At 49.6% G+C, this 25,942-nt stretch overlaps 1 protein-coding gene across 1 annotated transcript in view; it reads right to left on the bottom strand.

The window, feature by feature from the left end:
* Positions 1 to 25,942, bottom strand: part of ZBTB7C (zinc finger and BTB domain containing 7C) — a 298,223-nt gene that overhangs the window by 224,740 nt on the left and 47,541 nt on the right. The window contains exon 2 of the mRNA XM_081149870.1: positions 4,490 to 4,714. The gene's annotated coding sequence lies outside the window, so the exon portion shown is untranslated. The remainder of the gene's footprint in view (positions 1 to 4,489; positions 4,715 to 25,942) is intronic.

The raw sequence follows: 25,942 nt of genomic DNA, 5'->3' as shown, positions 1-25,942 counted from the left end.
GAGAGGGAGCAGCAGCACACGGATCCACAGACCACAACCGTGAGCACCCAAGGACCCCTGACCCAGCCACACACCGCATCATGTTGACCCAACCTTGAAGACACCATATCTCTCCCCAAGCCTGGAGAACTTCCATTCATTCTGCAGCCTTTGTACTGATTCCAGTGCAGCTGACACCCAAGTCAGCTTCACGTTACCGACCTGTACCTCCTTCCCCTGCTCCCTCCATACCAGGCCCTGAGGATGTGAGATCTGCCTGTACACATTCCCGTCAAACCTCCTCCCCCATCGCAGAATCCTCACCAAACCCAGGCCAGGTAAGAGAGAAGGACCTATGGAGGCTCCTTAGATGGCTGTTTCGCTTCCCTTAGGCCCAGAAGGACGAATTATGAACTTTAATGATAATCTGGGTGGACCCCAAACTCAGATGTTAGGAAAACACTGCTGCCACTGAAACAGGTCCTTCCTCTCTCCCAGAGAACAGGAGGCCAGGGGCTGATTCCGAGGCTGCCTCTTGGGGAGCAGCACTTGGTGGGAGCACACAGCCGAGCCTCCTGGTGAGCGGACAGTTCTGGTGGGCCACCCGCCATGTGATGCTGAGCAGAAGGGCACAGTGCGAATCGACCCAGGGCCCAGACCAGAAAACAGCCCCAGATAGGGAATTAAGATTCTCAATAACATTTTATAACTTTACAAAGATTTTCACATACCCTATCTCATCTGAGTCTCAGAAAAACCCCAGAAGGTGGAAATTATGTAATTCATTCTCCAGGGTGGCTGGGCATAGGAGAACTTGATTTTATAGAGTGCTGACCCTGTGCCTATGTGAATGAATGTACACGGCAATTACTGTTTTCTGCTGTTGTTGGGGGCCAGTGGCTAAAGCAGCTGTCATTCAGAGAATAATAAGAAATGTACTCCTCCACTCCCAGAAAGAGCACCCATATTCTGTAACAATGGGCTCCCCGGCCCTAAGGTGGAGTTGCCGGCATTGTTATGACCAGGGAAGGAAAGGGGGAAGGTAGGGTAAGGAGGGGCCTTTATTACAAAGGCTGAGGATGGGAGACAGAAGAAAGTGGGTTGAAAGACATACAGCTTTTGGAGTAGGATCCCTGGGCTGGGTGCCAAGGTACCTGGGATGGCTTAGGTAGCAAACCTGGAGTGGCTGACGAACCCCACTCCACAGGAGGGCAGTGCCCTGGCGGTGTCCCACCTTAGAGGTGAGGGCCTGTGGGTTCCAATGTTCCCTACGGCAGAGATGACATAGGGACACATGCTGCCTGCAGGGCTTGGCTCCTCCAGATGGCCAGGTCTGGATGGGGAGGGGCCACAGGCAGCTGTCACTACGCTGGGCCAAGCTCTAAGCCCCGTCCCTTCCCCATCTGTCCTGACATGAAAAGCCCCACCACTCTCATACAACAGAAGGATGGAGACAGAGCAATAGAAATGCCTGGTAGGAAAATTTTACCAAACTTAGCCAGTAGGGAAACTCAAATGAGTTTTCATCTGATTCAGGAAAATAAAAGGATTATTTCTTGACATCAAATGTCACAGAGCAATTATTCATTAATTGATTTAGTCCTGATAGTTACCCAACATGATAGAAATTATTAGTCCCACTTTTAATGAAGCTTCCAAGGCTCAGAGAGTTCCAGGAACTGCCTGAGGTCAGCCCCAGAACCAGCACAGGTGGTGGTGCTCTGAGCCCAGCTGGTGAGATGTGAAGCCAGCGCTGGTTCCAGAGAACATATGTCACCATCTAGAGCACGTGAGTCAATGCATCTCTGATCATTCAAGCCAATTTACCCAGGGATTCATTCCAGATGAATCATAAGGAGAGGAAGTAATAGTACATCCTGTTGTTTAGTTCAAGATTCACCCAGCTCTGGGTACCCCCCTTGGCACGATATTCTAGATTCTAGTCTAGATTCTGGACCTGAGCTGTCCAATACAGGAGCCACTAGCCACATGGAGCTACTAAACACTTGAAATGTGGCTGCTCCAAACTGAGATGTACAGTCAGCGTCAAATACACTCTGGACTTCAGAGATGAATCTAAACTATCTCATTAATGATTTTTATATTGATTACATGTTGCAAGGATAATACTTTGACCATGTTGAGTTCAATGAAACACATTATTACAAATAATTTCACTTACTATGTTTACCTTTTTTAAGGTGGCTACTAGAACATTAAAAATAATACGTGTGGTTTGTGCTCAGCCTCTCCTGAGCAGCCCTATTCCAGGTGCCAAGTCTTGCCTGGGTTTCCTTTCCCACCTCACCTTGCCCCACTCCGCAGAACAGCACTAGAAGCCAACGACGCAAGCCTCTCAAGCATTCTGAGAATGGCGTGTCTTTCGAACACTTCTGGAAATTCCTGGACCCAGTCTTCTCGCCCATACTCAGTGTCCATACAGAATCCCCAGACCCAGCCAGACCACTCACACGGAGTATAGGACCAGTTCTGTGTACTCAGATCCACCTTAAACCACACTATCCACAGCCAGAGGAAACCTGATAACCAGGTTTTCACTGCCCAAGTCTCAAGCCCTGTTAGCAATTGACGGTCCTGGGAATTAGAATGCATTTCTCCCAGGCTTCTCTGCTGCCTCAGACTGTGAGCTCCTCCAAAAGTGGAACAGTGGAAGTAAACTAAATGTATTGATCACTCATTAGGGTGCCGGGTGCTGTGCCAAGTGTTGTGCAAGTTTTATTTTATTTAATTCTCACACCTAGCCTGTGAGTGTCCTACTGCTTTGAAGATAGGAGCCTGAGGCTCTCAGAGTTGTGGATCTGTCTCCAGTTCCACACTTTTTCCTCTCCTCATACGTACTCCCTCCCCAGGAGCAGACACCGCTCGGGTATCTTTGTATTTCTGATACCTAGCACAGTGCCCAGCACACAATAGGTACTCAGTAAAATATTGGTAAACTAGGTTAAGAACCTTCTGATAGACCCAATCCTATGCCCTTTCATGCCTTGATCAAGAAGCGTGTTGCCCCTTACCTTCCTGGCCTCATGCATGATGAAGTCTTCACTGACCCACCTGCATGCAGCACTGGACCTTTCCTGCCTCCTCATAACCTCCATCACCTCCCATCATGAGGCCTCACTGGGTCAGCCTTGCTCAGGTCCCCAGTCAACGCTGTGATGCACAGACCACCTGTCCCACTGAGAGGTGGGGTCTGGGAATAGCTCAGGGCCAGTACACTATGGTTTGAGATACCCTGGGCACCTGTGGAGCTGCCAGCTCCCTAGCCAAGGCCCTCTAGGCATAACAAGTCCCCCGACTATTCTTGCTGGGGTCCCTGGAACTCAATTCCCCTTCCATTTCCTCACATAGACAGGAGCCAAGTCCTGAGCCCGCCTGGTGCCTGTAGCTGATCCATTTCCTAGAGCTGGACTCAGATTTCTGGATTCCTCCTTCGTCTTATTCTTTCTGCCTGATTTAGAACAAGGCCACCCAGAAGCCTTAATACTCTGCCCCTCCCCACCCCTTGGCTCGACCCTGTGGACCCTGACACTGGCCTGCACTGGAATGGAATTTGCCACACCCCTTTGGGCCTCCCGCCCCAGGCCACTGCCTCTCTCCCCCTGCCCTGGTCAGTTTCCCAAGCCCCAAGCTATTTTTGCTCCCACCCCAGCCTATGGTTTTCCTGGTGGAAGCTGCGAGAGTGGCACACTAAAAAACATACACAGCGAAGACCAGAGGACCAATGGAACAGAGCTCGTCTTTAGGGTATCCAGTCCCACTGCCCCCCCCCCCCCCATCCTTCTATCCTTGGGCCCTGTCTTCTAGGCTCTGGGGACCTGCTTGATGCTTCCTAACTTGGCTGGCCTTCTAGCTGTGTCTGCCAGCCCCTCTTGGGCTCTCCAGACCCCTACTTGAGATCTCTCCCAGCCACCCCTGATCATCTGTTACTTGTCCTGGCATCCTTGGAGGGATGGAGGGAGTCACAAAGTCCCCCTCTAGTGTGTTTTTTTTACAAGAAATACCCATTGCTTCACCCTGTCATTTGAAAAATCTGAACCAATCGGAAGGCTTCCCAACCAGTGTGTCCCCAGGCCTATCCCTCAGGAATCACCAATACGTGAAGGAGCTCCTGTTCCTTCTGCTGCTTCTGCTTCCCACTGCCTTCAACTCCCTGAGTCCCCAGGGAGCTGACGGGGAGTAATGACTTCTTGATTTGTTACTCTGAGTTCCTCAAGCAAGAGGAGTTACACACATAACAGCATCGGGCCTTCCCATTAGGCACAGGAAGTGAACCCACCTGACGCTAAATCTTCCGGGGCCTGGCTCCAGCAAGCACACGGGGCAGAAACTAATAACTGGAAAGCATCCATCTATCATCTTATCAGGCCTTACTAGGTTTGTTTGCATAGTTATCTTCCCAAGGGTTGACATTTTATGTCTCCTGCAGGCTGATGTATTCTCCTACCTGTCATATCATTCAGAAAGAATAGATGAGCCTCAGGTTCATTACCTGTCATTACACCGTGTACATGTCGCCAGGGGCAGAAGCATCGATTCTTCTTGTCTCCTGGCTGGTGCAGGCCCCCGACTTGGAGGCTCCAGGTCCAACGAGCTGTGGATTACACACACTACTCAGGCCCTGGGAGGCCTCCACGCCATCCCTTCTTGCTGTCCTGGCTGGCCCACTCCTCAGGGGTGGTTAGGCCTCCAGAACTCCAGCTGCTTCAGAGGGGACCTGTGGGAAGAACAAAGGTCTCTGTTACTGGGACTAAAGACGTATGTCCAAGTTTTAACTGTTCTAGAACTTTCCAGTCATCCTCTCATTGCTCTTTATTATTAGGTCTTGCAATTCTTGGTGACTCTATGAATCTATCTCAGCCAGAGTCTTTCTTCATTGCCAATGTCCCGCCTACCAACGCTATCCCAGGCCTTGGCGTGCACACATACACACATACATCTTTATTCTTGTCTTCTTACCACAAATATTTCATCTTATCTTCCTGAAAGACCCACCTTCAGTCACTCATTCAGAGTTTGGCTCATAATCACCAACAGAAACTCATTGCCCAGGAAAGAGGAAGGGCCTGGGTGCTCTCCCTCCACCAATGAGACGACAAAGACCAAGAACATGTCTACCAGGGACAGTCCTCAACTTTTGTAGCTCAAGTCCCTGGGACAAGGCTTCCCGTGTGCTGTAGTTTGGGAGCTCCAGGAAGGCCACCGACCTTGCAGCTGATGGTGAGCCCCCTTTCACAGACTTTCGCTCAGAGCAAGAGACAAGAGTGGAGATGCAGACCTCACAGGGTGAGCGACACAGATACTGGACTCTAAGTGACTACATTTCACAGCCAAGACCTGGCTCATATTCTGGGGTGGTGGGGTGGGTAATAAAGGGCTTCAGCTAGAAGCAGCCCTACCCCAGTATAGAGATTTGACCAACCCTGCACCTCTGGCCAGGCATGGCCTCCAGCAACTGGGTGGGAGAGGGGCTCCTGTTGTTGGGATGGCTGTGATCCTGAGCTCCACCCAAGTCTCAGGCTCCTCTGGGCTTCAATGGAACCCCTGCTGAGAAGGGGCTGAGGCAGGTGGGCAGCTCTGCCAGGGCCCCCAGTGCTGCAGGGAAGAGGAAGCACCATGAACAGGGATGGGAGTGGCACAGGAAGACAGGGACATGAAGTCCCATGGATTCTGTAATCACGATGATGACAATGTCTTACAACACCTAGAATGATGTATACACTTTGAGCTGTTTTTGCATTCATTGGACCCATTTGGTTTCATAGTAGCAATGTAAAGGGGTATTTAAAGATGAGAAAACGGAAGCACAGAAAGGTTAAGAATCTCGCTAAAGGTCACACAGTAAGTTAGTGAAAGAGCCCAGACTGGAATTCTTGACTTCTGATTATCACTTTCCAGCAAGCTCCCTGGCCCTGGGGTAATTTCATGTCACCTCTGGGGTGTGGCCAGTCAATAGGAGTGGGAAGGAGGAGGGGAACAGAGGCAGGCCTGGCCTGCTAAGGGGGGATAGGGAGAAGAGAACAATCATGTTTTTGGTTTCTCCCCCGACAGGAGAGCCTAGGAGGAGAAAGCACAGAGAGAACAGAGTGATAAATAGGAAGGCAGGGATGTGGAGGCTCCCAGCCACCAGGAGCAGCTCAGGCAAAGAGGAAATCGGCTGTGATGAATAGCCACGGCTTCGGGGACTGTTCTGAACTTGAGCCCCCTGGGCGACCTGACTCCCTATGGCTCAGCCTCTGAGGCATTTCTGGGCAAGACAGCACTGGAGGTTAGAAGTCCCTTTGAAAGAAAAAAGAAATTGTTATTATTACCTTCAAAACGCATATATACATGTCAATGCTCTTTTGTATATATGATATGTTTCTAAATAATAAAAAGGGGGGGGGCATGAAGTTCCACCCATATGAAAGAAGATCTCAGCTGCTCCTGACAGTGGGATTATCTGCTTGATCCCAAAGCTGCTCTGCTTCTACTGACACAGAGGAAGTCACGACCTAGGAAATTCTTACCTGGTGATGGAAGGCAGGGTGGACCCACACGCCCACCTCCAATCAACAGAGGACCAGACCTCAGAACATCAGGTCACAGGAGGAACAGAAAGGTATCCCCACGGGTGTTAGTGCTCTGTATCCCAGACAGCCTGGTGGGTCCTCATTCAGCCTGGAAGCTCTCCCCGAGCCCCACTCTGTGCACTGGATGCCATGCGGGAGGGGAACATGCTGCATGCTTTAGAAGCTGGTCACCAGTCGATCCCACTGGCTGCACAGTCACCTGGTGGCTCTAGCTCCTGAAGCAAACGGCTAGAGCACGTCATTTTTTGCTGGGGGTGGGGAGGGTGAGGACAGGAGCCCTTCTGAGCCCTCCTGCAAGGTGGGGTTGAAACATATTCACAGCAGATGGTGCTGTCGCCCTCACTCCGGGATTCTCATTCCTAATTATCTGTGCTGTCAGCAAAACAATTAACCCTCGAAGAAAAATTGCACTGTCCACTCCCAACCATATGAAAAGGCAATTTTTTCCAAGGACGAGGGACTCTTAGGGCAGCGGCAGAGGGAAAGTAGGGCAGCCTTGTGTTGGGTACCGGATCTCACTCTCCCTGGGTGATTTCTCGATCCTCTGACCTCCAAGGTCTGCCACAGGCTTCGCACCGCAGCCCCTCCCGCCTCGGAGTCTGAATTTCCTTTGCCATAAAAGGAGGGTGTAAGCAGATCCCTGGATCCCTGGGGCCCCATTCAGACCCACAAATCTGGTTCTTTTCCTCTGAATTTAAGTTCCTTTGGAGCAGAGACTGAATTTCCATTTGTCCCTTCCCTCATTCATTCATTCACTCATTCATTCGTTCAGTTATTGTGTATTTACCATGTTTCTCCAGGAGATACAAAGAAAATATCTATTCAACCCTCTTGACCACTACTTGGAGCTTTCTTTCTCTGAGATGTGGGGAGGGGAGGGAAGGATGGGGCAGGGAGGTGAGGGCTGCCAGGGGCTTGAGGACTAGGCGCCTCCTTGGCATAAGGCTGCAGGAGGGCAGTCCTATTGCTACACTTGATTCTCTCTGAAGGTTCAGCTGCAGGAAAGCAGCCTCCTCGACAGAGAGCTGGATTTGATGAGCAAGCCACTCGGGTCCCCCTGGGAAGGCCTGCAGAGGGGTGAGAGGTGCGACATCAGGAGAGCTGAAAGCTCCTAACAGTCACTGTGGGGTTCATGACAGCACAGGGCCTGCACTTCGCAGGTGCTCATTAAATACTGAAGCAAGAGTGAATGAAAGGGCTACGGCATCACGTTTGTTACCCAGGAACCTACTAGTTAAGGCTGGGGTCAGTTGGTCTCATTCATTCGTCGTGGAAAGAAGGCAGGGTGAGCAAGAAACTGCAGAACCTTCTCTGTCAGAGCCTGCAGTGATGATGTCACCTGGGCCACGTTTTAGAGGTGCTATCTGGAGAGTCGAAGGGCTGGCTGCTCACAGACAGGGAGAGATAGAACAAGACCCTGCCACAGGTGGCCCCACATCCAGGTCTCACCCTGTCCCACTCCACACCACCTTCCAGTATTGCCCCTAAACAGACTGGGGAACTCATGAGGCAGAAAGGACAGTAAAGTCCAGAACGGGGCGCTGTCTGGCCCCCCATGGGGTTGCAGGACCCCTACTCAGGCAGGGACAGCACTCTGGGCACTTGGGGAAGCAAAACAGATGGGGACTGGGGTGGGGGGCAGGCAGCTGGGACCCCTCTCCACCACCATTTTGCCCAGTTCGAGCCATGTGACATTTTTCTTACCCTCTCCCTGCCGTCCATCTGGCTACCAGCACTTGGCCTCACCCAGTACCCAGGAGCACAGGCTCAGATGCCAGCTCCTCACTATAAAAAGAGTGTGTTTATATTCAAAGTGGGCTGTTGCCCACTCAGAATCTGCCCACTCGAAGGCAGCACATGTGACTGCACCCCCTGCCCAGAGCCCAAGCGGGACAGACGCCAGGCTCTGGCTGGAGACATTTCTAAATATGAGCCTGGCACAAAGAGTCAGGTTCCCAGGCCTCTTCTCCCCTGGGAGATCCAGCCAGGATTTTCGAGGCTGTGGGAGGGTGAGTGCTGGGTGCAGGCAGAATCAGGAGGCAGCCAACTGAGACAGCCACCAGTCCCGGAAACATCACCTGAACCCCTCCGTGGCCTTCCAGCCTCATTAGAGGAAGAGAAAGGATTACCCTGCACCCAGTAAGTCTAATCAATTGCCCAAAACCCTTGGCAGGGTAGACAGGAAAACCACTGCCTTCTCAAATGTGCATGGATTAAAAATATACAAATGGCATATTTTTTTCTTCCCCTCTCCTCAACCCCTAAAGCCCGGGATGCTTGTTAAAAATAGCCTTGCTGTGGCATGGATCCTACAAAACCCAAGGGCTGGCAGGAAAATTAAGGAGACATTGAAGACAGCACTAAGTGGATACCCCTGGGGAGTGGGCTGGGGGGGGCCAGGAGGGGGCGGGGCTTTCAAGAGCTTCTGGACATACTTCCACACTGCTTGGATTTTTAACAAGCAGACCTTATTTTTACTAGTTTGTTTTATAAAATGGAGGTTCATCCATTGCATCCTCTAGCCTAAACTTAAGCCTGAACTTGTACTGACCTAGCAACACAACACTGCCCAGTGCTGGCTGCCTGACCGGGCACCAGATACAAATACAGCCCAGAGTCGGGAAAGCAGCACTGAATCCAGAGTCTCGGATCTGTGACTAGCCAGCTGTGTGACCTCAGACAAGTCACTTGAGCTCTCTGGACTTCGGTTTCCTTACCTTTTAAATAAGGCAGTTGGGTTAAATGCTAAACCAGGCATCTTCTGACATCCTAGCATTTCACAGTTATAAGGATTGAGAGAAAACATCTAAGATCTGCCCTTTGTTTGTCCTCAGTGGGCAAGGGGAATGTGTCCCCGGGGCAAAGGTGGGGTTTTAAAGCAAGGGGGAAGGAAGAAGAAAAGCTGTTCTGAGGCAGAGACCAACTCCATATGTTGCTGATGGAGTTTGCAAGGTAGAAAGAGCATCACTTCGGTACCCAAAATGTCCTGAGTTCAAACCCTGCCTCCAGCTGTTAGTAACTATGTGAACTCCGGTAAGAGCTTATTCGTGGTGCAAATGGACCTCCTCAACTATAAATGGGGTGTGAGTACCCACATCCAAAGGCTGTTGTGAATATTCTATGTGATAATAAAAAATACCCAGCTCCTTGTAGGAGCTTAACATCCTTCTATTCTTTTCTTCCTCCTGTCGGTACCCTACACTGCTCTGCAGGGTGGTTAAGAGTGTGGGCTCTGGAATCGGGTTTGTATCCCAGCTCCACCACTTACTCGCTTGCGACCTTGAGCAAGCAACTTAATTTCTCTGCCTCAGCTTCTTCATCTCTACAGCGAGAGTGAGTGGGGGCTGGTGGCTGTGCTGCCCCAGCCCACACTCCTGCCCCTACTAGTCAACTGGGCCCTCAGTTTTCAACCTTGCATCTTCCATGGATGTGACTTTTAGAACTTTCTTCAGAGGCTCCCCCTTCCCACAGCCTCTCTAAGGTTCCTGGCCCACAGCTGCCCACAGTGATGACCACCTGTGCTTGTCCCAAGGACCTGGCCCTTCCCTATTCACTCCTGCCCCCTCGCCATTTGGTCTCCCCTCAGCAGGTTGTACACCCAGCCAGGAGTGTTGATTTTATCCTGGAGCCAAGGGGCAGTGCTTCCAAAGCCTTAATATGCTATGAATCACCTGGGGATCTTGTCCAAATACAGATGTAGATTCTGATTGAGTAGGTCCCAGGTGGGGTCAAAGATTCTGGATTTCTAACAAGCTCCCAGGGGGTGCCCATGCCACTGGTTTTGGACCCCGCCTTTGATTGGCAAGGCTGTAGAGCAGAGGAAATCCTGGCGTGTGTGTGTGCGTGTGCATGTGTGTTTGTGTGTGTGCATGTGTATTTGGTGGGTGTGAGGGTATGGGGGAAGGAGGGGGGAAAGGAACAGGGACAAGGCTGGCCAGGTGTCCAAATAAGGAGTAGAATTTTGACAGCAATGGCATGATGGAGACCAATTGTGGGTTCAAGAGACACTGAAGAGGCCAAGTGAGAGAGTGTTTTACGAAAAGATGTGACATTATCCAACCAATAAAAATAATGTTTATTGCGGGAATGTGGCAACCCAAAAAGATGCTTAGGACACGGTAACTGAAAAAGCAGACCACCAGTCACACGCACGCTCGTCTTCCACTCTGCCAAGCGCACGTTTAAGAAAACTGATAGAAGGGCTACAGCTCAGGACCACCAAGGCCGTGTTATGGTAATGTAATCTCATGTATAATTATTTTTTTGCCATTTTCTAGATGTTCTTAAAGAAGTTTTATCGTTTTTGTAGTTTAAAATTTACCATCTATACATTCTCAGATGTCCGCTTCCCCAGCTTATCAGTTATTCTGTGATACTGAGGTTTGATACATTTTGAGCGCAAACTGCCATAGTTACAAGGGCCAAAAAATAGTGCATTAAACCTTCTCAGTCAAACCCAAAAATAAAGCAACCCAGATTCTGTTTTTCCTCTAAGCCAAGGGTCCAGCGCTTTGGAAGTCTGGCGCTATCACCTGTCACTATAGCAACAAGGAGACCCTGGTAACCCCGAGCTTGTGGTTATTAAGAGTAGAAATGGGAAGTCTGTGGGTAGATGTTCAGTAAGAAGCTGCCACAGGTTTGCACTGGACAGGCCAGGTTTGGAGCCCTTTCTTCCTCTCCTGCAGGAAATAGAAAGCAAAAACCCAACTCCAGGAGCTGGTTCCCACAAGAGTACAAGAAGTGTTTGTCATTTTCTTCTTTGTTGCCCATTTCAGGACTATAAGCTGCCTTTCAAACCAGTTCCTGACATGCCTGAAGATGGACTCTTCTAGAACAGGTGTCCAGGGGATGGATGGCTGTGGTTTGCTTACATATCAGGCATGTTCACACCCCACCCAACTCCCTGCCCCCAAACTGCCCTGCGCACCTCAGGTCACCTCTCCTGGCTTACCAGCACCACCCACCCATTCACCAGACCCCAACCCATTCTGCACAGTGTCTCTTCAACTTGTCCTTGGGCAGATGTTTCAGGCCCTCAATCTCCCACCTAGGCCTTGGCTCTGATCTCTGAGTGGCTAGAAGGGGTCCCAGCCCCAATCAGGTTGCTCCTGCCCGAGGTACAGTGTCTGAACCCAGGCCTGCTCCCCAACCCATGAATCCATTTTTCACTCTAGTGAATCAAGTTCAAAACCCCATTCTGCCACCATCTGGCTGTAAGACCTTGGGCAAATCACTTCACATCTCTGAACCTCAATCGCAACATCTATAAAAATGTTTCAGTGGGTTTACAGAATCTCACGGTCTCTTTCAGTCTTAAAACTCTATGATGTCATCAGGAATAAGCCTTTATCTATCCATACACATGAGGTATTTCACAAAAAAGAATTTGCTAGACAACTAAAATTGTCCTTCAAGCAACAAAATGTGTTTTGTTTCAACCCTACTGCACAAAGTATTTTTTTAATGTTTATATACTTCTCTTCCTCTTGGGGCAACGAATATAAAACCTAAAATTTGTTTGTGTATGTCTCTCCCCAGCTTTGTTCCATGGGGGGCCAATTAAAAAAAAAACCTGTTCCCGCTTTGTTTCTTGCATGGCTAAGGTGCTAAACATCCTGTAACCTTGTCTTGACAGCCCTCGGATATTTTTCTAAGGCTCTCTGCTATGTTGGGCCATTTGTCCCTGCCACTCAGTTTCTCTTCTGTCCTACCTGCCCCTTCCCATAGTGAAGTGCCCAGAGGCCATCTGCCTGTTTGGGTGTGCCTGCCTGCAGAAGCTTCCCCTGCTTCTAAACTGCAACTCAGAATCCTCCTAGGCCACTCAACCACGGCATTCTGAGCAAGGGTCGGGGAAGGGGTGTCCTCAGGAATAAGGAGCATGGTTTCAGCCACACTCAAAGGTACATCTTCCTCACTCTGGTGGCTGTGTTCTGGATAAGAGAGGTAGGTGACAGCAGGCTGATCTCTGGATAAGTGAAGTCTTGTGTCTTGAGGCCTCACCTGAATGGGCATTCATTTCTGCTTCACTGGCTGGTTTTCCCAGAGTGGCTTTTGGAGGCTGTCAAGGTTGCTGACATTACCACATGGGCCAGACTAGAGATAAGCTCAGATTTAGATTTAACCCCAACTCTATATATTCCTGGCGTCAAAAAGGAATGTCCTGCAAACCGATCCCCAAGTTTCAGTATGCCCTCGCCTGGCTTCTTCCCCTAAGAGATGCTACAATTCCCAAATTAGGTGCTCTTTTCCCTGCTTTTTCTAGGAAGCCACCCAGAGGCATGAGGCCAGATGCAGGCTCATCCCTGGACCAGCAATATCTGGCAGAACAGTCCATGTCCCCCTCCCTCCTCTCCCCACAAGGCAGCTCCAAGCCTCGACCCCTCTGCCTTTGCCTCTCCATCCCAAGTTGGAGCCAGCCTCCACCAACAAGTTCTTACTCTCTCCTTTGCACACCAAGCTTCTAGTGGCTTCTTCTACCTGACCCAGGCAACTCTGCTTTATCTCCAACCTTCCACGTCCCGGAAAATATGTGAATTTCCTGTTCTGTGCACGACGGAGCCCACATCACTGATTCTCTGCAGGATGCCAGCAGAGGGCCTGGAGGCTGTGGTCAGAAAGGAGAACTTCAGAGTTTCAAGCTGGGAGGTGGGAAGTTTTGAAAGGAGGCCTTTATGAAAAGCCCAGGCTGCAAACTACAGGAGGGGGAGGCTTCCAGGGATGAAACAGTAAAGGCACTTTGAGACCAAGGTGGGAAATGGTTTGCAAAACGCTGAGGTCAGCAAGAAAAAAGGCAGGAAATGGGGGCAGAGGAGGCCTTGGAGTCACATGTGGGAGACTGCTGAGGAAAGAAGGTGAGTGAGGGATAAACAGGCAGGGAAGGGAGGGCACATGAGTGCGATGGCAGGTTTACCAGGCCCGCTTGACAAACCCAGACCCAAGATTCCACCCAAAGGGCTGTCAGGAAGGGGCCTCTGCAAACCCACATCCCTGATAGATCTAGCAGCAAAGCAATGAGGCAAGCCAGTAGCATGGCAAGAACCTGGCAAAATAATAACAACGCCAAGAGCCGGGCATTTCCCAGGAGTAAATGAGTAGATCACAGCCGCCCAGCCTTGAACTGGCACCTGTTTCTGCTTTGCTGTCTGGTTACCCAAGAGCAGTTTTTACACTGTCAAGAGCTGACATTATCACAGGGCCAGACCAGAGCGTTAGCTCCGGTTTAGAAGTCAGCCCCAACTCTACACAGCCCTGCTGTCATCCCGGGTCTGCATCCAGGTCCCGCTCTTATAGATGAGTAAACTGAGGCTTAGGACGAGTAAGCACCCAAGGTCACCCAGCTCATAAATGAGGAGTCTGGATTCGAATCCTCAGCTACCTGACTCCTAAGAATGTCCCTTGCCACCACACTTCCCTGCAGACCCACGATTCCTCAGGTTCCTTACCAGGCAAGGACAGTGGCTGCCACTGCTTTGTTCTAGGGGACCCTGCTGTGTCCCTCCATGAAAACACTTGCTCCACGTCTCCTGCCGAGGCAGAGATGACGCCCGCAGATTACTCCCCCAGGTAGGGCCAATTTCCAAGAGTTACACAGCATGTACAGATGTCACCTGGCTCTGCACGCTGCCACCTCTGCTCGACATACACAATACGTGAGGCCGAGAGAGGGAGCCTCGAGAGATGGATCAGGGGACACTGGAAGCTGAGGGTGGGGAGAGCAGAGGCAACAAGAAGCAGGAGGGAGCAGCTGGGGCGCCCTGGGTGCGGTGCTGGCCGGAGGGCGGCTGGAAGCACCTATTAGCAACTTGGTGGCGCCTCCTAATCAGAGTCGCAGCATCCAGGCAGGACTTGATAGGGGAGAGGGGACTAAAAGAGAAAGTCATTTTCCCCCTTCATTTCCTATATAAAATGGCCATAGAGGCAGGAAACCGCAGGGCAGAACAATGGTAAATTTTCTCTTTATCACGAGGCCCAAAGACCACGCCTGCATCTTTTGTTTGTTTCTTGCGTCCTTCCTAATGCCCACCCGGCACCGCCCGCTGCAAACTACAGGAGCTGCATACGTGCTTCCACTCAACAGGTTTCAGTGAGTCCCTGTTTATACGTTAGGTCCTGTCGAGACGATGGGCGGACAACAAAGTAATACAAGAGCCCCCTACCTGAGGGAGCGCGTGGTCTCATGGGGAGAGGAAGGGGGGCACACACCTCCCGAAGCAGAAGCCGATGTCACCCACCCTTGAGTGATGCTGAAATGAATGGTGCCCACGCTAAGTGCTTTAGGAGGAAAGTAGAACAGAGCTTCTCAGCAGGTAGTGGGGTCTCCAGCCCCGAAGGGGTTCAAAGCTGACTGACCGCAAGCAGGGGAAGGAGGGCAAGTCCAGTCCATCGGGGCCCAAGATGGCAAAGGACCTAGAAAAGTCACCCCCAACAGGCCATGGTGGGGGGTGAGGGGACACAGTGCATGCATCCTGGGGGCCAGTTTTCAAGGGCAAGGAGAGATACTTTGAAACTTGCCACAAAGCACCCCAAGGGCAGGGACCATGGGTTTTGTGTGTGCGTATGTGGTCTCCGCACGGAGCACAGTGCTGGCCATACTGGGCTTCCCAAAGTCCATCAAGAAGTTAGCTGGGTCTGCAGCATTAGGTCTGCACCGCATAGCACTGCAGTGAAATTCAGGGCCTGTTTCCTCTGTGCTACAAGCTCCCCTCTAATTGAACTGTGAGCTTCTTCTAAAAACTGTGGTTTTTATAAATTTATTGTTTTACATATTAGTTTTCTACTACCACTGTAACAAATCCCCACAAACTTAGTGCCTTAAACAACACACCAGTTTATCATCTTAGAGTTCTTGAGGTCATAAGTCCAACACAGGTACAGGCTGGACTGCGTTCCTTCCTGAGGTCTGTCAGGGAGAATCTGTCCCTCACCTTTTCAAGCTTTGAGGCTGCCTGTATTCCTAGGCTCCTGGGTTCCTTCCCTCCATCTTCGAAGCCAACAACATAGCCTCTCTCTGGCTGTTCTCCCATGGTCCTGTCTCCCTCTCTGACCATAGTCAGGAAAGGTTCTCTGCTTTTGAGGACTCATGTGATTCGACTGAGTGCCCTGGTTAATCCAGGATCCTCTCCCCATCTCAAGGTCTATAACCTTAATCACATCTGCAAAGCCCCTTGTGCCATGTAAAGCAATATATTTACAGGTCCTGAGGATTAGGGCATGGGCATCTTTGGGGGGCCATTATTCTGCCTACCACAGATAGGAAATATGTTCATATTGTTCAAAATTCAAATTGCACTAAAGGCTATAGAATGAAGACTTTCCCTACCATCCCTGTCATCTGTCCCTGTCACCCACCATCTAGTTCCCCTCCCTGTTAATATTTCCTTGTGTTTCTATCTCGCAAGACTTTATACCTATATAAATAAAGAACAATATATATATTTTTTACCTTTTTGTTTACAGTGTTATGTACTTGCTTTTATCACAATACCTTTGAGATCATTTCAAATCACTATTATAAAAGCACTTTGGGTCTTTTTTATGACTGCATACTATTCCGCTGTATGGCTGCACTATATTTGGTTAGTCCAGTCTCCTGCTGAAAAACATTTGTTGTTTCTAATCTTTTGCTATTACAAACATCACTCCAATGAACAACCTTATCCATATGTCCTTTCCTATACATGCCTGAATCTGTAGGATAAATTCATAGAAGTAGAACTCCTGAGTCAAAAGATTTGTGCATCAAAATTTCATAGCCCCTGCCCGGCCGGCATGGCTCAGTGGTTGAGCATCAACCTATAATCCAGGAGATCATGGTTTGATTCCCGATTGGGGCACATGCCCTGGTTGCGGTCTCGATCCTTTGGTTGCATGCAGGAGGCAGCCAATCAATGACTATCTCACCACTGATGTTTCTATCTCTCTCTCTCTTCCTTTCCCTTCCTCTTTCTGAAATCAATAAAAATATATTTAAAAAATAAAAATAAAAATTTCATAGCCCCTATTAAATTGCCCTCCATCAACTTGACTCAGTTCACACACACAGGCTCCCTCCTCCAACCATGGATGGAGTGACATGTAGGCTTGTTTTGGCAGGGAAGCCATGGCTCACATTTCCTCCGTGTCCCTCACAGTAGTCATTCCAGGAACAGACTCAGAACGCCCTTGGGAGTCACCACTGCTCACAATTCCCTGGACCCTTGTTGGTGATGGGGGCAGAGGCTGGATAGGCGGATGAAGCCAGGGGCCAGCAAAGAAGGGGCCCAAGTTCAAAGACTTTTAAAAAACAGTGTCTTTGTGCATCTCAACCAGCCAAACTGCTCCTCCGGCATGGACATCCTGCCGGGTTGGGAGCCAATGGGTTTCCCCAGCGGGGAGAGCATATTACCACTGACTAAAGGAGGGCCTCTCAGCATAGACGTGCTCCAAAAGGAGATCACAAGTGATTTTGAGTTTCCAAAGTCACAGCTGTACCCATGTTAAGAAAGAGCCGTTTTCTTGCTCTTAATCCATTCCTGGCGGAGATGTTGCTTCAAAATGAATGAACCTTTTATGTGCTGAAGTCAATTGCGATCTAAAAGATAAGTTAAATCACTTATTCTGGAAGACATGAAACTTTGATCGGAGTGATTGATTAAGATTTCCCAGCAGCAGTTGTGGTGCCTAAGGAGCCCAAAAAGTGCCCATTCCCCCCACCAGCCTGGCCCAGCCCTACCTCGGCAACAGGGCAAATTCAGGCTGGGCACAGGATCCAGCATCCTAGGGGAGATTTCTCTCTGGCAGAGCATGAAAGAGGCTGGGAGGACAGACTAGACTGCTAAGGCCCTGAGAGTGAGCCTGATGGGGCCTGGCAGACCAGAAGGGCAGGGACTAAAGGTGCCATGCCCCCTACCCAGCCCTCTTTCTCACGTTATTTGACCTTCTAGGTTCAGCTCAAGGGTCCCCTCTCCCAGGAAGCCACAGGCCAGAATTCGGTGGATGCCTCTATAGCATGTTCCTGGAGCATCTTTGACCCTGAAATGTAACCTTGTACATCCACCTAACTTGGCATTCATTGAACGGTGAGCCCTTCAAGGGCTGTACCCGGCACCATGCTTGATGCCCACTAAGTGCTCAATAAATGCTTGATGAGGTAATGAAACTGAGTTCCAGAAGCAGTCAGAATGGCTACCTGCCTCACGGTGTCACCCACCAACCTATCCAAATGTTGGCAGCCCCACTGGGCACCAACCACTGTGTTAGGCCCTGGGGGCACCCAAGGGATTCCAATGGGATTTCCTGTCCTAAAATGCTTGCCGTGGCCCCAAAGGCCACTGTTTGGGCTACTTTTTTTAGTGGAAGCATCACCTCCAGGAAGTCCCTGTCCCCAAGCCCCCAAGACAAGTCACACTGTCCCTCAGTGGTCCTCTTTAGCTCCTCAGCCAACTAGGGGTGGGGCACAGGAACAGGAAGGTTAGATCTAGGCCCAGGATACTGCCAGGAGTGAAGGGTAGACTCCACAGTAGGCAGCACATGGGTAGCCTGGGGACACCGAGTGTCAGGATATAAAAATGTGCCTCAGAGGGTTTTGAGGTAAGACCTGAACTTTAGAGAAGAACAGCAGTTACCAAAGTTAAAGGCAGAAGTGATGTACAAGCAGGTAAGCAAAGTAATGTCAGGATCAGAGGTGAGCTGGAAAGCTGTTCTTGCTGTGTCTGGAGGACCAGGCCCAGGCTTATCTCATCCCTTGCCGTTGGCCTTAGACATATGCATAGGAGAGTCATATCATCAACTGCTATACATTAAGAGAAAAGATGAGAACATTCTCTGGAAGCCTGAAAGCAATATAGAAACAGAAATTGTTATAATAATATTTTGTTTTTGCTGTGTCTTGCAGTCTGCAGAGAGCTTCCTCCCCAGTACCTCTTGGTCCTCAAAGCAACACTGGGAGACAGGTAAGGACAGTCATACCCAACTTACAGATGTAAAAACTGAGGTGCAAATAGCTCAAGCCCAGAATCACACAGAAAACAAAAGGCTGAGCCGACTGCAGTATCCAGGTCTTCTAACTCCAAATAGAGTGTTCTGTTTGCCACACCGAGATGCATCCTGCATTGCCTAAAACCATAGCCTCTAGCTGTGCCAAAAATCCTCTTCTTCCTCCAATCCTGTCTCTCTCCCTAAATTTGTTGATTGATGAATGAGCTTTCCCAGCTGCAAGCTAGGATCAGCCTCTGACCCACTGTGGGGTTGTAAGACAGTCTCTGCCCCCCAATTTCCTCTGATTCCTTGAATCTTTGATATTAAAACCACTTAATGACCCTAATCTAAAGGCGTTTTCAGGAAAATGCACTCAGGACATTTCTCAAAGGGCCTTGGTCCTTTGTGAGAACGCAGAGAGCAGGGCAGAGCTAGCACCTACTAGATTTCCATCACTCCCTGTATGTTTGCTCAGCTATCATAGAACCAGGGCAGTATTAGTACAGATGAGCAGAAGAATGGTCACATGACCTGCCCACAGCCTGGAAATGGTTGAACCCAAAGGGCCATTCCTGCATTTTCCGTTGTAGCATGAAGTGGAGAGCTGAGACAGAGGCAGTGTCAGGCCTCTTACCCACCCATCCCTAAAAGGCTTTATCTCCACTCCAAGCCACCTCCTGGGCTTTCTGAATTTTCCTTCTTTCGGTGAATTATGTGGAACAAAAGACACTCAAGTGAGAGCAGAAATCAGCCTCCAGTTTCTCAGATGCCATCATTCTACAAAAGCATCATCTCAGGGTGAGAGTGCCCGGGAATACACCTATGACATTCACACCTGTGGGCAACACTCCATCCTTCTACGAGCCCCATGCAAACAGGTGTTGGAGGCTGACATAACCAACCTCAACATGAACACAATTAATGACTCTGCGCATTACAGTTTCCCGTTGGAGCTTTATGTGCACTGTGTACACTGTTCCCACTTACAGACCATCCGATATGGAAAACCTGGACTGTGAAACAGGAAAATAAGAGGTGATTAATCACCTGGCAAAAAAACTCATCTGATATCTCCTTGTCAACACATCTCCCCCAAATGAAATTAGAACAGAGTTTCTCTCCCTACTCAGCATATGTATCTATGGACTTGGGAACATGACCTGCGAGATGTGGCTATTTCCTGCTTCCTGGCAGCAGATCTAGCACCAATTCCAGCCTGTCTAGCCTGTTAGGCAGGAGAGGAGAAGGCTGGTATGTCAGGGTCAGGTCGGAACTATAGCAGTATACTCCCCTCAGTGTTCTGAAGGAAGGATGGAAGAAGGGAAAGGGGGGACCAACAAAATGGGGCTGAGCTATTGTGAGCCCACCAAGCACACTGATGCCTTCCTATGCCATTGGCATCCAGCCCCCCCGACCTCACCCATCCCCAAGAACAATCTCATTGATCAGGTCTCGGAGGACTTTCCCTGCACCCACTCTGTCTGCTGCTGCTTATCTGACGGGTGACGGTGGCACTCCACCTCTGCCATGCTTAGTCTTTCCCCTCTGCCTCCAGCTTCATCAAAGTCCACCTATCCTAGGCCCCCTGACCACTGATCCTTGGAGAAGGAGACGGCATGTAAACCTCCTCAAAGGCGGCCTAGCATAGTATGCCAAGGTTAGTGACTTTTCTTCTTGGGCATTTCTGGTTCATAATAGAAGCCTCTTGGAGAGGGTAATATTTAGAACAAAAGGATATAATCTTGAGTAGTGAAATTTCAAGGACTGTGGGGGAGAAACAGGGTGGTGAGAGGGGAGGGGAAACAACAGAGAAATCTCATGAAGCCTTGAAATCATGTCACAAAAACAGGCTGTGAGCTACTACTGAAAATGTGTTTTTCAAAACTTAAAAGAGTCGATTTCCAGATGTCTGCTTTGGGGAGCCAAACTGCTGTTGATTTGTTCCCAGTTCACTATGTAATAAAGTCTGAACTCCTCACCCAAGCATTTCAGGCCTTCAACGGGCCACCCCCCATAAAGCCTTCTCTCTTTCCTGCCCCTACTAGGAGCTCCACTGGGCACTGGCTTCTGCATTATGCCCCAGGCCTACTCTGGGCTTTCTGATCTGTGCCCCTGCATACACGCCCAGCCCAAGGGCCCTCTCACTCACCAGAGCCACTGCATTGCACAACTCCAGGGGGCACCACTACCATCATACACCATGTGCATGCAATACATGGCATAATAATCCAGGTCTGCCCACCCTCGCGGCCCCTCTGCCTCAGGAGTCTCCTCCACACCCTCACCCACACTCCCTTTCCCCAACTTCTTTGGTGCTTCATATCCTCAGCTCATGTCAGGACCTTGACACTCACTGCCTCATATTCTCTTGATCGGTTTGGGTGGAAATAGGCACCAATTAGAGTATAAATATCCTGGGGGCAGAGAGTGGGTCTAGAGTCGGTAGAAACCATTGGTTTTCAAAGTGTGATCCTGGGACCAGCAGCAGCTCAGCACCCTGCCACCTGTTAGAAACACAAATTCTTGACTCCCTCCCCCCCACCCGATCTTTTGAATCAGATACTCTGGAGGTGGACCCAGCACCTTTTTAGCAAGCAGCAGAAGTTTGAGAGCCCCCAAGGTATAGGATCCTCCATGTACCCTGCTGGGTTTGCTAAATTGATTAGCAGGGTTTTCCAACTAGGAAAGGAGCTAGCCCAACTGAGGCCGCCCATTTCATTGGTCTGTTGTGAAGACCCAACTCCCATGTTTGTTCTAAAGAATCATGAAGCGTACCTGGCCGGGCGTGGCTCAGCGGTTGAGCATCGACCTAGGATCCAGGCGATCGGGGTTCGATTCCCGGTCAGGGCATATGCCTGGGCTGCTGGCTTGATCAGTGACTCTCTCATCATTGATGTTTCTATCTCTCTCTCTCCCTCTCCTTTCCTCTCTCTGAAATCAATAAAGATATATTAAAAAAATAAATAAATAAAAATAAAGAATCATGAAGTGGACTGCATTGGATGGCCTTCCCAGCAGCCTGAAGTATTATCACGTCAAGGCTGAACATGAAACTCCGAGCGGCCAGGCTGCCTGCAGCTCTCCTCCAAGGGCACACTGGTTCAACAGCCTTCCCCTGGTCCTGCAAACTCAGTAGGTAAATCATTCAGCAACAAATTAGCATTTAACAATGTCCCTGTCTCCCTTCCAGGTGACCTGCCCCAGCTGCGGTAGGTGCTTTTCTGACAGAGCTGGGCATCTCTCAGGTCCTCCTCCAAATTTGCCACACCTTTCACAGCCTGCCCAGGCCAAAACCCCCACTTCCCAGCTCCGGGGGCAAAACTGGGGTGGGGAGGGGAGGCCAGACAGGAAATAGCGAGGTGTCTAGCCCTGCTCCAGACTTACAAAATCAGAATCTCTATGAGGGTCCCAGGAGTCCCGATGCTGAGCAAGCCTCCCTGGCCATTCTCATCAACAGGAAATCATAAACCAATCAACCACGCACCCTCCTTTACCTAACAGATGGGGAAACTGAGGCCCCTGGGCAGTGACGTGGCATTCCCTGACCAGCCCAGGCCACAGAGCAATCTTTCCACCTTCTCAGCACTCAGCCTGGATCCCACCAACAGTTCCTAACACACAGCACCTTATATCACACTTCTAAACACTCTGCCTGCTCAACTCTGTTCTTCCCCTACTGCTCTGCAAGGGTCTAGAGGCCTTGGCCATGAGCACCCCAGCCCCATTCCCCTGTGCTTGGTTCTGGGCATAGGGGAGCCTCAATAACCCCCCCCCCCACACACACACACACACACACCGTGGTCCACACTCTTCATTAGTATATGCGCTGAGATTAACCTACCAGATTGTCACTTTGAGACACACTGGAAGATCTGCCCCAGAGGAGTGAGAAAACATATACATTCTGATGGAAGCAAACGGCTACCTGCAGACAGGTAGAGAGGCCAGGGGAGGAGGCCGGAGCAACGGGAGGTAGAAGCTGGGTGGAGGGTGGGGAGGATCAGAAGGACAAACTTTACCTTCTTGTTCATTCTGCTCAGACCAACCCCTGGAGAAACATAGCTGGGAAATGGGACACTTTCTCACCTCCGCCTCTCAAGAGCCCTGATGCTGACACATAAAAAAAGGTGACAATGAAACAGAGACAAAGAAAAGCTCCAAGGAACAAACAAGGCTACTCAGTTTCTGGGTCAAAGGGCCCAGGGAATCCTCTCAGGGTGCACCGGCAGGCCAGGGAACAGGACTGCCCTTCCCCAGTGGCACAGAAGGTGGCTGCCAAGATGAGGGGCCTGCAATGGGCCCCAGGACATTCTGACTGGCATTCAGATTTTGCCCTGCCAAACCCTGATCAGGCCCTCCCGCCTCCTATATCAGTCAGGTTTGCCAGTAGTAACAAACAACTCAGAATCTTGTGGGAAAGGCAACAGAAGTATATTTCATATTCATGGTGTATACCCACTGACACTCCAACCTTTTCGTTTTCATGTGTGCCTTACACAAATGGCACATAATTGGCATTTTTGTTACACAGCACAATTTCTGTGCCAGTCAGGATAGGCTAGGTTGGGCTGCAGTAACAACAACCAACCACTGTGGACTGTGCCTGTTGCAGTCATTCAGGGTTTCAGGCCTATGCAGTAGCCACCACCTCCAATGTATCCAACTGTCCTGCCAGCTCTGGAGGCCCTCTCGTTGGTGATCAAATGCTTCACCTGGAAGTAAAACCCTGCATGTCACTCATGACCTACTGACCAGACTCATCTCATGGCCCTGCCTCATGATGAAGGGAACAGGAAGGACAATCTTGTCAAGGGCCAGCACCAGAGAGCTGATGATCACAGCACCCACAAAGCGCACATGCACAGCCATCAGAGCTGGTGCCAGACATTCCTCCATCAGAACTTCATGAGGAACCAAACTTTCCTTTCCTATTTGTCATTTCACCCAGGATGACGGGGAGGTTTCAGAGCAGGTTTAGAAAGAGGAAACCATGAAGATGGTCAAAATGTAATTTTGGGGGGACGATGGGGGGCGTTATTACAATACCTAATACAGTGTATATTGTAAGTACAGGCTTACAATATGCAACAGCATTCAATATGGATTGGAACTTCACGGGTCCATCTGCAGGCAATTTTTTTCAATACATATATTGGAAAAATTTTTGGAGATTTGCAACAATTTGAAAAATCTTGCAGAGAACCCTTATGATTTTCTTATTAACATTTTCTTTTCCTTAACTTCCTTTAGTGTAGGAATACAGTGTATAATACATATAACATACAAATATGTGTTATTAGACTGTTTATGTTATCGATAAGGATTCCAGTCAAGAGTAGGCTAGTAATAGTTAAGTTTTGGGAGAGTCAAAAGTTACACTCAAAGTTTTGATTGCTCAGGAGGTCAGTGCCCTTGACCCCTGGTTGTTCAAAGGTCAACTGCATAACAGATCTATTTTATTTATGTAAAACAAGAAATTGAAAGTAAAGGTTTTATAGTGAAGGCAATATGACAGATGCCACTGTGAGAGTGAGAGGTGAATGTACAAAGGAGAATTTCAAGAGTGAGTTTAACAATAGTATGACCTTCCAACATATCAAGGATACACAAGGAGGCCAGAGAAGGCCCACTCTGCAAGTATGGCCCTTAAAACTCCATCAAAAGCTGGCAGTGTCCATTCTGTGATGATGCTTTGTGACTTCAACAAGCCATCCCTTCCCTTTTGCTCAAAGAGAGAAAGGTGGTTGAGCACTTGGAAAGGAAGCTATGGGTGTTACAAATAGTAACAAGAAATCATCTGTCCTGAGGTCGAGGGGAGACAGCGTGGGGGCGGGGGCGGGGCAAGGAGAAACCAAAGACCAGAGACCAGAGACCACTGCCCTTCTACAGGGTCTTACCATGAGCGGAATTTAGACCTGGGAAAAAGAACCCAGAAAAGCAGACAGGACTTTGGAGTTTCTCCCTGGTTCAGCACTACAGCATTCTGGATGCTTACACATGCCCAGCCATAGCATCCTAGGATGTGCCTATCTCTAGAATTTTCCATGAATGGGGCCTTCATGGAGGAAGCTCCCAGCTGTCTACTGAGATCAGAACATGATAGAGTCTGGAAAAGTCAAGACTTTTGCCAACTGTGAGTAAGCAATAGATCCCACGTGAAGATACCTACTTTCCAAGCATTGGACTACATGAACAATATGAAGGTAAATGGCCTTTTCATATCCAGAAGTCACTATGACCCATCAAAATGCTCCAATTTGTCCTTTGTCCCATAAGCCCTCCATTAATTCAATTTGATTCTGTAAACATTTGTTGAGTGCCAACTCTGCACCAGGTTCTGCAAATTTGAGAGCAAGAGCTTGACAGAGAAAGTGCCAGCAATGAACCCTTCTCTCAGTGAGCTCCCAAGTCCTGGGGAAGCAGATGGTGTGTGCATAATGCAGTGTGAGGCAAGCAATGAAGGCAGCAAGTCCAGGAGCAGCAGCAGCCCAGAGCAAGGCAAGGCAAGGCAAGATGAACCCCACGTGCGGATGGAGCAGAGGAACCGGGGGAGACTCTTAGGAGTGATATGACAGTTGAGCTAGGATTTATAAAATGAAAATTTCTCCAGCATGAGGTTAGGATTATGCTGGGCAGGGAAGATTTTAAGGGGGATGTTAAACAAAGTGTGGGAAATCACAGAGCGATGACATACCATGACAGAGTTGAGGAATGAAAGCAAACACGAGAGGAAGAGTCAAAAGAGATAAACCTGGAGGAGCAGGTAGGGCCAGAGCACAATGGGCTTTGTATTGAACTTGACCCTGGAGGGCAGAGGGATCCAGGAGAGGGAGGTCAGGATACTTTAAGAGACTGGACCAATAGCCCAAGTGAGAGATGAGGGCTTGAACCAAAGTAGTGGTGGTGGGCACTGAGGGGAGGCTACAGGTTTGAGAAATATTTAAGAAGTGGAGCCCCTAGACCAGGTGGTCAGCCAAAGGTGGAGGGTTGGATGAGAGGGAAAAGGGGGATATGAAGGAGCCTGAGGAAGGACAGTGTGTCAGTGAAAGGTATGGTTCACAGGGCACATACTGCAGAGACCCAATAGGATAAAGAAGCTGGTGGCCATGGGTCACTGGTGGCCTCTGCTAGGGCAGAGATGGAAGGAAGTGAGGAAAGGGAGGTCTCTACATGAGTTATATATCCCAGAAACCTGACTGTAAAACAAAGAGGGAAAGATGGAAGATAAAAGAGGCTCAAGGGTCACAGGTGTGTTTTGTTTTTACTGTGGGAGACAGTAGCATGCGTCTATCCTGAGGGGACAAGCCAGTGGAAGGCAGTGGAATTTCAAGATGGAGGTGGGGGAGGGGGGCTAGTCAGTGGTGCCAGGAGTGGATGAGCTCTGGAATGCACATGGTAGTAGAAACCTAGGCAAGAGC

This window comes from Miniopterus schreibersii (genome assembly GCF_964146895.1).
Source record: "Miniopterus schreibersii genome assembly, chromosome: 10".
Taxonomy (NCBI): Eukaryota; Metazoa; Chordata; class Mammalia; order Chiroptera; family Miniopteridae; genus Miniopterus; species Miniopterus schreibersii.
Note: the sequence above shows the minus strand (reverse complement) of the source record. Positions and strands in the feature narration are given on the sequence as shown.